Below are 13,227 nucleotides of genomic sequence, written 5' to 3'. Positions count from 1 at the left end.
TGTCAACTGTGTAGGACACAGGCCCTGTTTGTGCAACCACTGTGGCTGGTATCCACTTTGTAAGCTTATTAAATATCAGTGATACTATCAAGAGCCATGTGCGTTTTCCTTTTTCTTTCATCTGGTATCCACTTTGGACCTTTGCAGTAGTTCTGAGCAAGAACTCCCCATCTATGAAGCTTCTGTCTTTGCTCCATCTCTCTACCTGTGCTCTCGGTTGTGTCTGTACAACCTGTTTAGTCCTTGGAGCTCTCAGGAGGTCGAGTCGTGTGCGAAGCTGTCTGTGTTTCTGTAGGTTAACAGGAAGGTGTATAGGCGCCTATTGAGGGAGCCCTTCCCTTGTGATGATTTTAAAGCTTGCTTCATCGTTTGGACAAACCGTTCAGCGAGGCCGTTCGTTGCAGGGTGATACAGCACTGACTTGATGTGCGGAATTCCCTTTGCTTCCATGAATGACCGGAACTCTTCAGAAACCAGTTGGGGGCCATTATCGCTAACGAGTTGCGTTGGCAAGCCGAAGTGACTGAAGATTGACCATAGCTTTTCGATGGTTCTCTCCACTGAGGTGCTCTTCATCACTATGACCTCAGGCCATTTGCTGTGTGCTTCAAGTACGACTAAGAACATACAATCCTCCAGTGGGCCTGCATAGTCTATGTGGACTCGCTGCCAAGGCTCCTCTGGGAAGTCCCATGGGTGTAGTGGCGCTAGCTGAGGCATGTTCCTCATCTTTTGACATGCAGAACATGACTTGACCTTGTCTTCGATAGCTGCGTCCAAACCTGGCCACCAAAAGTAGCTGCGCGCAATCTCCTTCATTTGTACCATGCCACAGTGCCCTGAATGGAGTTCTTCAAGCACCTGCCTTCTCTGTGGAGGTGGTATGATGACTCGAAAAACAGATGTAACTGGGGTGTTCGTCACTTCCTTGAAGTAGAAGATTTCAACCTGGGAGTGCTCAGTGTGTGCGACAGGTAAGGGAAGCCTTGAGAGGCTGTCTGCATTGCAGTGCTGCTCAGACCTTCTGTACTTGATATCGTACTGGTGAGCAGATAACAATAATGCCCATCGCTGCATGAGGCTGGCGGCAAGTGACGGAATGCTGGTGTGGGGACCAAAGATGGAGGTGAGGGGTCTATGGTTCATCAGCAGTGTGAATCGTCGGCCAAACAGAAACTGATGAAATTTCTTAACTCCAAGCACAATGGCTAGTGCTTCACGCTCTATCTGTGCATAATTGCTCTCAGCTTTACTTATGGTCCGTGATGTGAAAGCAATTGGCCTTTCTTCACCTGATGGAATGATGTGTGAGACAACCGCACCAACGCCATAAGGCGATGCATCACATGCCAACTGTAATGGCAGGTTGGGGTTGAAGTGGGTTAGGGCCTCTGACTGAGCTAAGGCTGTTTTCACTTTCTTTAAGGCCTCCTCACATCTGTCTGTCCACTTCCACTGTTTGGTTTTGTTCAAAAGTTCATGCAGTGGCTTTAACATGTTAGCTAGGTTTGGCACAAACTTTGCGTAGTATGTTAGTAGTCCTAAGAATGATCTCAGCTGACTCACATTCTGTGGGGATGGAGCTTCAGCAACGGCCTTCACCTTCGATGGCGCCATGTGGAGCCTTGAACTGTCGATGACGTGGCCCAGGTACTCAACAGAGGATCGGAAAAACTTGCATTTGTCCTTCTGGACCCTCAAACCGTACTCCTCCAATCTCTGTAGTGTAGCGTTCAGGTTTCTCAGGTGATCCTGCTCGTCGTTGCCGGTGATCACCGAGGTAACATTGGACCCCAGTGAGGCCGCTCAGTATCTGGTCCATAGCTCTCTGAAACAAGGCCGGAGCTGAGGTGATTCCAAAAGGAAGCCTCCGGTACCTGTACAGTCCTTTGTGAGTCACTATGGTCAACAGTTCTTGTGACTCTTGGTCCACATGCATCTGTAGATAGACTTATGTCAGGCCTATCTTACTGATTTTTTGTCCTCCAGCTAAACCAGAGAAAAGGTCTCCACTCTCGACTAGTCTGTTTAGCTCAATTTCAACTTTTGGTTTTATGGCGTATGGGACAGGTCTAGCTTTGAAGCATTCTGGCTTGCTGTCTGTCTGGTTTCATGGTCAGTTTAACTGTTATGTCCTTCATACTGCCAAGTTCTCCTTTGAACACATCCGTCTTTCCTCAATATCCCTTGTACGTTTGTGTCCTCTTTTGCAGCCATGTGAATTTCCTGCCAGTTTAGTTTCATCTTTTCCAGCCATGTGTGTCCTAGCAATGCTGGATGGTTGCCTTTCACATTGTAGAGTGCTAGCTTTGCCTTCTGTTTGTTGAGCTCCACTGTAACAATTATGCTTCCTCTCACTGGAACAATCTCTCCGGTGTATGTTTTCAGCATCATCTTTCTGGGCTGTAGTGTGAGGTGATGTAGTTTCTCCTTGTATACAGCCTCAGACAGCAAAGATATGGTTGCTCCAGTGTCCACTTGCATCTGTACTGTGTTTCCATCCAGTAGCGATGTCACCCAGTATCCATATCCATTGTCTGAAATGGACAAAACATGCAAAGATTCTTCCCCTTCAGACAGGGTATCACACATCCTCGGTGTGCTCCATTTTATGACCTTTCTTTTTGTACTCTCCTGAAGTCGCTTTTCCTTTGTTCAGTACTTTTGTTTGATTGTTTCTTTTTGTTTTTACATGCACGATTGATGTGACCATTTTTTCCACAACTTCTGCAGTCTGTCTTTGCACCAACGCTCCTCTGCTTGGTGACCTGGTTTCCCACAGCGATAGCATGGCTTGCCACCTCCTGCCTTGTTTTTTAAACTCTGTTGTGCGTCTTTATTTGCCATTTCCATTGACGTACTCACTTCTATTGCTCTCTGCAATGTTAAGTTACTCTCTGCAATGTTAAGTTACTCTCAGTCAAAAGGAGTTTCTGAATTGCCTTGCTGTGCATGCCACACACTAACCTATCACGTATAATGTCACTCATTGATCGCCCAAATTCAGTGTTCAGATAACTGTTTCAATACAGCCACAAGCTGTGAGATTGATTGCCCCTCCTCTTGATCTCTTGATTTCTCTTATGACACCTGAATCTCTCTGCCCATTATCTCATTATCTCTGCCCATTATTATGGTTTGTGAGAATAATGTCCTTTTAAGGTAGCCACAATTTCATCATATGATTTATCACCAGGATTTTCAGGCATTACTAGGCTGCGCAGTAGATTGAATGTTTTTCCTCCCATAACAGTCACAAATGTTGGCACAACGACTTCTGCTTTAATTCCATTTGCCAACACAAAGTACTCAAAACGTTCTGTGTAAGAACTCCATTGTTCCACAGATTCATCAAAATGTTCCTATATTTCCAACCAATGCAGGCATTTTCGGTTTATTTTTATTTCTCACACTTTTCAGACGGTCCCTTACTCCCAGACCCATGTATTTATTTGAACTCATGCCGACTTCACTTTCTCCTGCAGCGGGAACTCTTCCTATCCGTCGAGGGTCTTGTTGCTGTGACATCAAAAGCTAGCTAGCATCACTCGACTGGCTAGCTCCACGTTTTGTCTGCGTCTTTCTACAGCGGAATTTCTTTTTTTTTTTAACTCAGACTTTCTGCCTAAAATAATGAGCATAAACGTGAGAACGTTTCTTCCTCGTCGCCAGTTTTGTTGTATAGTACACTGTATTACTTATACAACTAATATAAGGACAGGATATGCGACGCGAGTAGAAATTAACGTGGGCATTTATTAATGCGTTTCACATGAAGAACATTCCTTTAACTAATCATGAGAGGCAAAATTAATAATCAATCAATGTATCACTTTTATTAAAAACGTATTATAATAAGGTGGCTGGTCACCCCAGCCACGCAGGTGAGAAGGAGTGAGAGCCTCATGTACAAAGATTACAGGAGCTTTTACATAGTCAAGATACCCCATGCAAGCATCTGCAAAACATGTCACCCTATGTATGTGTGTGTGAGGGGAGATAACTGGGTGAAAAGGTTGCCCCAGTCTGTTGCAACTGAGTGAGGACAACAAGGGCCAGAATGACAGGAAGTCACTCCTGACATACTTCCTCTAACAGTTGCTCAACGGATCCCCCAAGTTGGGCAAGCAAGCTCCTTTTACTTTCCGCCCAGATGATGTATGGTCATACTCGTCTCACACACACACAAAACATGAATCTTTCTCCCAGCAACAGGCTCCAAACAGAACAACAGCTCTATCACTGGTGTGAAGAATATAACACTTTGCCCTGTCTCCAGTTAAGATAAGAGGAACCAGTTAATTTCTGTCTTTCACATTCCCCCCTTATAAAACCCTTACAGAGTTAAAATATTTTTTTAAACAATAAAATGAAAAGAATAAAAGAGATAAAAACCCTTCTGGTGTTAGGCACTGCCATACATGGTAAATAACATAATTTGGGTTACTGAGTTTAATCCCTTTTTCTGCCATCAGCACAGTCTTCTCCACATCAAATAGTATTTAGGAAATTACCATTGACTCTGGGACCACGTCTTCCCTTTAAAACACAATCTGCAGTTGCCCCTCTTAAGACAATGTTTACAAATCAGGTCAATTTGTGCCCTGTGCTCAAGGTTTGGATCAATATCATCAAAAATGTATTTTAGTAATAGATATGGGTTGTTGGATTCTGGGTCAACTTTGAACATGGCTATACCAGAGACATGATAGATCAGAAGTAATATTATAGTATCTGCGGGGTGATAGAGAATGGTTGTCACATCAGAGTTCATGGTTATCTGTAGGAGAAAGATGGCTTTGGAATGTGCTGGGTGGATGGGAGGAAGTCACGGGAGTGCTATGGGTGATACAGGTGAAGAGCTTTGGATTAGACATCAAGGGGGTTGAGGTCAGGTCAGCTTAAGGGAGGCAGAACAGTTGATTACTCTATCACTTCCGGTCAAACCATAAAATATGTTAGGATTGTAGAGAAGGTGGAGTGTCTAAATTGGAGTACATACATACATACATACATACATACATACATACATACATACATACATACATACATACATACATACATACATACATACATACATACATACATACATACATACATACATACATACATACATACATACATACATACATACATACATACATACATACATACATACATACATACATACATATATAAATTACATACATAAATACATACATACGGTGGTGGAAACATGTGATGACTGAATGCAGCTGTAGCGACCCTTTGGGGAGAATTAAACTTGGTTAAGCTTCTCTAGTGTCCGTCGAGTTATTGACTCTGAAAATAAGAACCTAACCAGGTCAAATAGATTAGGATCAGTTTCACTCTCAGGATCAGAGTTCAACCTCTCCATTCACCAAAGCATGCTGAGAATAGTGTCCATAAGTTATAAGGGAGTGTGAGACTATTGAAAAATGTAACTTTCAGAGTTTTATTGTTATTAATATAGTTTAGAGTGCTAAAAGTGCTGCTGTTGATAGCTAGCATGCCTTTCTGTGATGCAGACGGGTTAGCTGAGCTGCCGATTGGTGCTGGCTTTGCATTATGGGAGATGTAGTTTGGTCCTCTACGGTCTGAATGGAATAGAGGTGATTTCACATTGTAACTTGTTTATGTTGCAGTGTTTTTGTACATGAGTTGCTGTATTTTGGTACTGTCAACACTGAAAGCACCTAGCAATGTATTGGGGATGTGAGACAGGATATGTGTTTTACCTTCTGCTAAGGAGACAAATACTCTCAACTATTTGAATAAAAATAGAGTTTAAGTTACCTGTGATGAATGTTGAAAACAAAAACTGTAATTTCTATATGCAGGAAATCCTATTTTAATAATGGGCATGGTAAGAATTGACTCCCAAAGTGCGAGTCATAATTCCCATGACACCTAGCAAAATCTGAAAAGTGGTTCCTTCATTTCATCCATTTATTCCATTCATTCAATAGGATATTTTTTATATTAACTTAAAATAAGGTTGTGTTTCGTGTAGGCTACACCACCTTGCCAATTTTATAACTGTGTAGATATCCATAGGATAAGGTAACTGATTGGCCAAATATAAGCAAAGAAATATTTTTTTTGTAGAGTGGATTTATGAAAATATTTTGACAAACGTTACCTTATCCTAGTGAGATTTACACGGGTATCAAAACGCAGAGGTGGTTTAAGCCTGCATGAAACACTGACCTTATTTGTTGTAGATCAAGGCATTCTCTATGGAAGACATGAACGGTAAAATAACGAAAGAACCCCTTTTCAAGTTCAGCCGCAGGTTATTACAGGAATTTTAACGTGTAGACTATTTCTCTCTAAACCATATACCTTTGACTATTACGAGCCTGCTGCTGCCTACCACCCCTCAGTCAGACTGCTCTATGAAATCATAGACTTAACTATAATAAACACACAGAAATACAAGTCTTAGTTCAAATCCGGAAACTATCATCTCGAAAACAAAACGTTTATTCCGTTCCGTATTTTATCTAACGGGTGGCATCCATGAGTCTAAATATTCCTGTTACATTGCACAACCTTCAATGTTATGTCATAATTACGTAAAATTCTGGCAAATTAGTTCGCAAAGAGCCAGGCGGCCCAAACTGTTGCAGAGACACTGGCTCTGTGTGCAATGAACACTAGAGAAGTGACACAATTTCACCTGGTTAATATTGCCTGCTAACCTGGATTTCTTTTAGCTAAATATGCAGGTTTAAAATATATACTTGTGTATTGATTTTAAGAACGGCATTGATATTTATGGTTAAGTACACAATGGAGCAACGACAGTCGTTGATTGATTGTTTTTTATAAGATAAGTTTAATGCTAGCCTAGCAACTTACCTTGGCTTACTGCATTCGCGTAACAGGCAGGCTCCTCGTGAAGTGCAATGTAATCAGGTCGATAGAGCGTTGGACTAGTCAACTGTAAGGTTGCAAGATTGGATCCCCCGAGCTGACAAGGTAAAAATCTGGCGTTCTGCCCCTAAACGAGGCAGAATGTTCCGAGGCTGTCATTGAAAATAAGAATGTTCTTTTCCCTGGCTTTTGGCCAAGTGGGACGCAAGCATCCCCTATACCATAAGAAGTTAACTGACTTGACTAGTTAAATAAAGGTGTAAAAAAATATACATTTAAAAAAATATGCGCCCAAAAATACCGATTTCCGATTGTTATGAAAACTTGAAATCGGTCCTAATTAATCGGTGTTCCGATTAGTCGGTCGACCTCTAACACAAACCCTTAAAAGCGCATTGCTTATTTAAAAAATAAATAATGTGTGGTTGGTTAGAGCTATTTGCATGAGAGATCCTGTTATACTGAACTGGGCTTCACATGACCCAGATTGGATGGACTGTGTTCCCTGGTCTCTATACACCAAGCCAGTTCACAGTAGATTGACCACTCCAATCAATAGATTTCACCTCAGCTTGAACGGAAAGCATATCATTAGATTTGTTTTTAACTGAGGTCAAATATTTGCTATGGTTATGGGGCAGCGTTTATTACATTTTCCTGTGTGGGGAATCTGACCAGTGTGCGCCTCTTCCAATAATACTACGGATCCCTGAAATAACTGTAAAGCCTGACGTTAATTTCCTTGGTAAATATTTGTTCATCTTCTCAATTTGAGCTCAAAGGTTCCTGCAAATTGAGTATTTGACGAAGCATAATACAATTGTAGGATCTTAAATTTGATCACTCTTGTTGCTGAGAATTTTCATGCACTGCAGAGAATCCAGATGAGCTTCGCAATGTACATAGATTCACAAAAAATATTAATAGTATTGGACTTTTAATGTAACCTAGTTTTGCCCAGCTAACTAATGGCCTAACCACCAATCAAGCAACATTATGGACTAAACATTCACCCAGTCCTCTGGGTTTCGCCTGCTAAATAAGTTCTGTTATACTCACAGACATGATTCAAACAGTTTTTAGAAACCTCAAAGTGTTTTCTATCCAAATCTACTAATAATATGGATATCTTATATTCTGGGGATGAGTAGCAGGCAGTTGAATTTGGGCATGCATTTCATCCGGATGTGAAAATACTGCCCCCTGTCACCAAGAAGTTAAGTTACAGTTTTTGTAGAACCGCATCTTCTCATACTTATACGAGAAAAATCACATGATCATTAAGGTTACACTTTTACATGATCTCCATCAGAGATCCATTTCTGTTACTGAAACATGGTATAGTACTTTAAGAGTTTTAAATGAAAATATGAGATAGTTAGAAAACTGAAATGGTTGTTATATGGTAGGCCTAGTTTACATGTACATTCGAAAACCTTTCCAATAACAGTAGATGTCTAAATGTGTGCTGTGTAAATTAACACAGGTCAGGCAGGGTTTCCATAAAGGAGTCTTAAACACTCCCACTAGGCACACAGTGGTTGAATCAACGTTATTTCCACATCATGTCAATGAAATTACACTGAACCAACGTGGAATAGACATTGAACTGACATCTGTGCCCAGTGGGCTGTGACTTCTGAGAGAGGATGAGGTTATTCTCCGCTCCTCCTTACAGCAGGAAGTGTTACTCTACCTGGTGGCATACAGTTTTCAGACATAGACTCTATATTGAGGAAGTAGGGAGGAGATACGATTCAGTAATTTTTTTAATCCTCAGAAAAAGTTCACAATTACTATTAGAGTAGTAGAGAAGTTGGAATGTTTTATTAAAAGTACCAAAATCCTTACATTAGTTATATTACAACGTGTAAATGTAAACCACGAGAACTTTGCATTGTACACACTGCAAAACACAATAATCATAGATGGCGCCGACAGACATGGCAGCTCTGCTTCTAGCGCCAAAGCAATTTCGCAGTAGTTTGTTTGGTGTTATTTCTATCATAAAAAAAATCATTAAAAGTACAAGCATTTTGCTACACCCGCAATAACACCTGATAAATATGTGTATGTGACCAATAAAATTTTATTTAAACAGAAGGTAACGTTTCACAGTTCCAATATTAGTGAATAAAGGTTGACTGCCACCTAGTGGTCAAAAACAAGCTATGCCAAAATACAGAGGACCCTCTCCATTTTGCTTGTATTCAACATGGTAAAAATTCTTAATGTTATACAGACAAAATAAAAATGACTGATGTACAAATTCACAGTACAGTTAAATAAGATGTTCACTTAAGCATACAGGCTGTGGAAAAATGAGTCAACAACATTAAGTTCCAACTGTCATATTTACAAGTGTGATACCCCATTGTTATCTTTGGAGGTGTTCTTTTTGTCCTTAAGAATCTTGGACATGAGCTTCTCATAGAACCATTGAATATCCTGTGTGTCCTCCGGCCACTGCAGGTACTCCCTCTTCCGGGCAAAGGTCCTAATGCCTTCATGTTTCATCAGTCTGTAATGGGGGACATTCCCCACGACCACCATGATGAGAACATCTCTGAGCTCCTCCAGCATCCTGCTCTGAGCCAGGGTAAAGGCCTCCAGGCACCAGCCGTCCTTGAGGAACTCTTTAGAGACAATACAAACGGTCTTCCTGCTCCCCCATATGGCGTCCCTGATATTGAACAGGTGATCTTCACCTGGGATGAAGTCTCTGACCTCGAAGCAGCAGCTGAGGACGTTTCGCTCCGCAAACTGAGAGTCTAGTCTGTTCAACAGGGCGGTTTCTACCCACTTGTAGTCGTTGTTGCTGAAGCATAAGTAAGTGTCATACCGAGGCCCACCAGCAGAAGGATCCCTCCTAGGGCCCTCAACAATCCTGGCGGTCAACTATTTGTAAACGTTGAAGAGGAATCGACGGAGACGAGCAAAAACGATTGATCCGAACTTGATCAGGATAATGAGCGCTGTGCAGCCGATGAAGAGCGAGAGCCTCAGCTCCTGAACCAGCCTCTTATCATCCTCCTCACACGATTTGACTGAGCTGTAATTCAACAGGCTGATGCCATGGAGATCTGAAGGAAACTCACAGCTGATTTCATTCATGTCAGGAAAAGTCACATTTGTCCCTTTCAGCCACGTCAGAAAGGCCACATTCACAGTGGAATTGATTCCTATACAGGTTGATCCAGCTGAGAGAATGGAAAGCTTCTGGGTCAGGAGAGGCCAGGAAATTGTAAGAAAGGTCAACTGTTTTGAGACTGGAAAAATGTCTGGTTTGAGGTATGTGAGTGAGTTGAAGTGAAGATCCATCTCTTTCATAGAGATGAGGCCTTTAAATATACCATCTGGGACAGCCTGCAGGGAGTTAAAGCTTAAATCCAGTCTTAAAAGATTGCCAAGATTTTCAAATACATGCATATACTCTCCCCGTTTCACTCAACTTTGAACATAAATCCAATGACATGGTGCCATTTTTCGTTGATTTCACGTTGAATTCACGTTAGTTGACAACTCAACCAAATGTAAATCAAAAATAGACATCGAAATTATGTCTGTGCCCAGTGGGATGAGAGTATTGGGCAATTCAATTAGGGCATCAATTTATTTGATTTGGCATAACTCTTATCATATGAGTAAAAAGGGGTATCCTGACACTTTTTAGGTAAACAGAACAGTGTTCGAGAAATCTAACCATTGATGGAACAAGGACTGACCATCTGAGATTTTTGAAGCTCTACAGTTTTACTTTACAATTACATTGTTTGCAAACAATTGAGTTACACAAGTTTACATGTTGGGTTATGATGGGGTTAGTTAGACATAAACTAGTGAGGCATGTATTCATTATATTTTTCAAGAATCAGAAAATGGATGTAGGCCTACCAATCCCAGATTCCCCCTATAAATGTAATTCTCTAGAGGCTGCAATTCTGGGACATTTTATAAAGTTGCCATCCAAAGAACTGTGACGTGTTAATTGACTCCAAGATGACAGCAATTGTTCATGTCTGGTGCTTCAATGCGTATTGGTGTCTTTGCATTGTAACCATTCACGTCTATAATTTACGGTCTAATTTGTTATAGTCGACATACGACACCCCAAAACAGCTAACATTAGCTAACATTCCACAATTGACACTTGTGTTGGCACAGGAGTAGTAAGATTGGAACGTTATCTAAAAATACTGGTAATAGCTGAACTGAGACGGCAACCAGGCTACCATTTTTTCTTATTCTGATATATCAACTATTGGCCGACACAATAATGCAATTATTATAGTAGGCCTAAACAGTAAGTTAAAGGTAACAGTTGTGTTCCCTGAAGTCATGCGCGCGCTGATAACCCAAATATGCGTCGAGCTGGTGAGTATGTTTATGGGATAGGTTACACCCCTCTCAGATAAATCAAGCACTGAGCGAGTCCGTTTAGCATGGCCCGGTGCCCCGTGTAGTTGGAGATTTTATTGTACGACTAATGGAACGAATCCCCCTACTGTTTTTCAAAAATTATCTAACTGCAGACATCATCTCTCAGGCCCCCCGCTATACTGCCACCTACTGGTGGGAATAGTTTATAGACATCATCTCTTTGGCCCTTAATCTTTCAGGCCACTCTCCAATTCTAGGGGCCTAATTTATAAACGTTGTTTATGCATAAAATCTGCCCCCAAAACATGCGTGGGCCAGTTTCATGCAAAAGTGGGAGTCTATTTCCTATGATGTATTTCATTTCCATCATCATTGCAGAATAAATTCCTCACCTTTACTGACTGATGGTTTCATATGAGCTAAATAGCCAACAACAAGTTAGGAAGGCCATTTGTCCCATCTCTCATTTAATTGGACCCACTTCACAGTGATAAGTTATTTCAAGTATTTTACTCTATTTGACCCAGTCTGAAGTGCAGTTAATGGTAGAACAGATGGTTCACCTTTTCCAATGACTTTTGAAGGCTACGTTTAAATACTATAATGTCACATTTCTCGAGTAGACAATATTTCCTTTATAAACATAGATAAATATAATACATAATACATACAGTGCATTCAGAAAGTATTCTGACCCCTTCCCTTTACAACATTTTGTTATGTTACAGCCTTATTCTGTAAAATTGATGATTTATTTTCCCTCATCAATCTACACACAATACCCCATGATGAAAAAGCGAAAACAGGTTTTTATAAATGTTTGCAAATGTAAAAAAACAAACAGAAATACCTCATTTACATAAGTATTCAGGCCCTTTGCTATGAGACTCGAAGTTGAGCTGAGGTGCATCCTGTTTCTATTGATCATCCTTGAGATGTTTGTACAACTTGATTGGTGTCCACCTGTGGATTGGAGTCAACCTGTGAATCATGTAATAACCAAAAAAGGGTTAAACAAATTGAAATATATTATAGCCACCCGTTTCCTTGATGACAGCTTTGCACACTCTTGGCATTCTCTCAAACAGCTTCACCTGGAATGCTTTCCCAACAGTCTTGGAAGGACTTTCCACATATACTGAGCACTTGTTGACTGCTTTTCCTTCACTCTGCAGTCCAACTCATCCCAAACCATCTCAATTGGGTTGAGGTCGGGTGATTGTGGAGGCCAAGTCATCTGATGCAGCACTCCATCACTCTCCTTCTTGGTCAAATAGCCCTTACACAGCCTGGAGGCATGTTGCGTCCTTGTCCTGTTGAAAAACAAATGATAGTCCCACTAAGTGCACACCAGATGGGATGGCATATCGCTGCAGAATGCTGTGGTAGCCATGCTGGTTAAGTGTGCCATGAATCACTGACAGTGTCTCCAGCAAAGCACCCCACACCATCATATCTCCTCCTCAATGTGTCACGGTGTAAACCACACATGCAGAGATCATTAGTTCACCTACTCTGCGTCTCACAAAGACAAGGCGGTTGGATCCAAAAATCTCAAATTTAGTCAGACCAGAGGACAGATTTCCATCGGTCAATTGTCCATTGCTCGTGTTTCTTGGCCCAAGCAAGTTTCTTCTTATTATTGGTGTCCTTTAGTAGTGGTTTCTTTGCAGTAATTCAACCACGAAGGCCTGATTCACGCAGTCTCCTCTGAACAGTTGATGTTGCGATGTGTGTGTTACTTGAACTCTGTGAAGCATTTATTTGGGCTGCAATTTCTGAGGCTGGTAACTCTAATGAACTTATTATCTGCAGCAGAGGTAACTCTGGGTCTTCCTTTCCTGTGCTGGTCCTCATGAGAGCCAGTTTCATCACAGCACTTGATGGTTTTTGTGACTGCACTTGAGGAAGTTCTTGAAAATTTCTGCATTGACTGACCTTCATGTTTTAAAGTCATGTTGGACTGGA

General features: G+C 41.2%; 1 pseudogene; it reads right to left on the bottom strand.

Annotated features, from left to right (window-relative positions):
- Positions 1 to 9,234: 9,234 nt before the first annotated feature.
- Positions 9,235 to 10,308, bottom strand: LOC123990355 (annotated as a pseudogene).
- Positions 10,309 to 13,227: the final 2,919 nt, after the last annotated feature.

This window comes from Oncorhynchus gorbuscha, linkage group LG12 (genome assembly GCF_021184085.1).
Source record: "Oncorhynchus gorbuscha isolate QuinsamMale2020 ecotype Even-year linkage group LG12, OgorEven_v1.0, whole genome shotgun sequence".
In the NCBI taxonomy this organism is placed as follows: Eukaryota; Metazoa; Chordata; class Actinopteri; order Salmoniformes; family Salmonidae; genus Oncorhynchus; species Oncorhynchus gorbuscha.
This window is presented reverse-complemented; position numbering and strand designations above follow the sequence as displayed.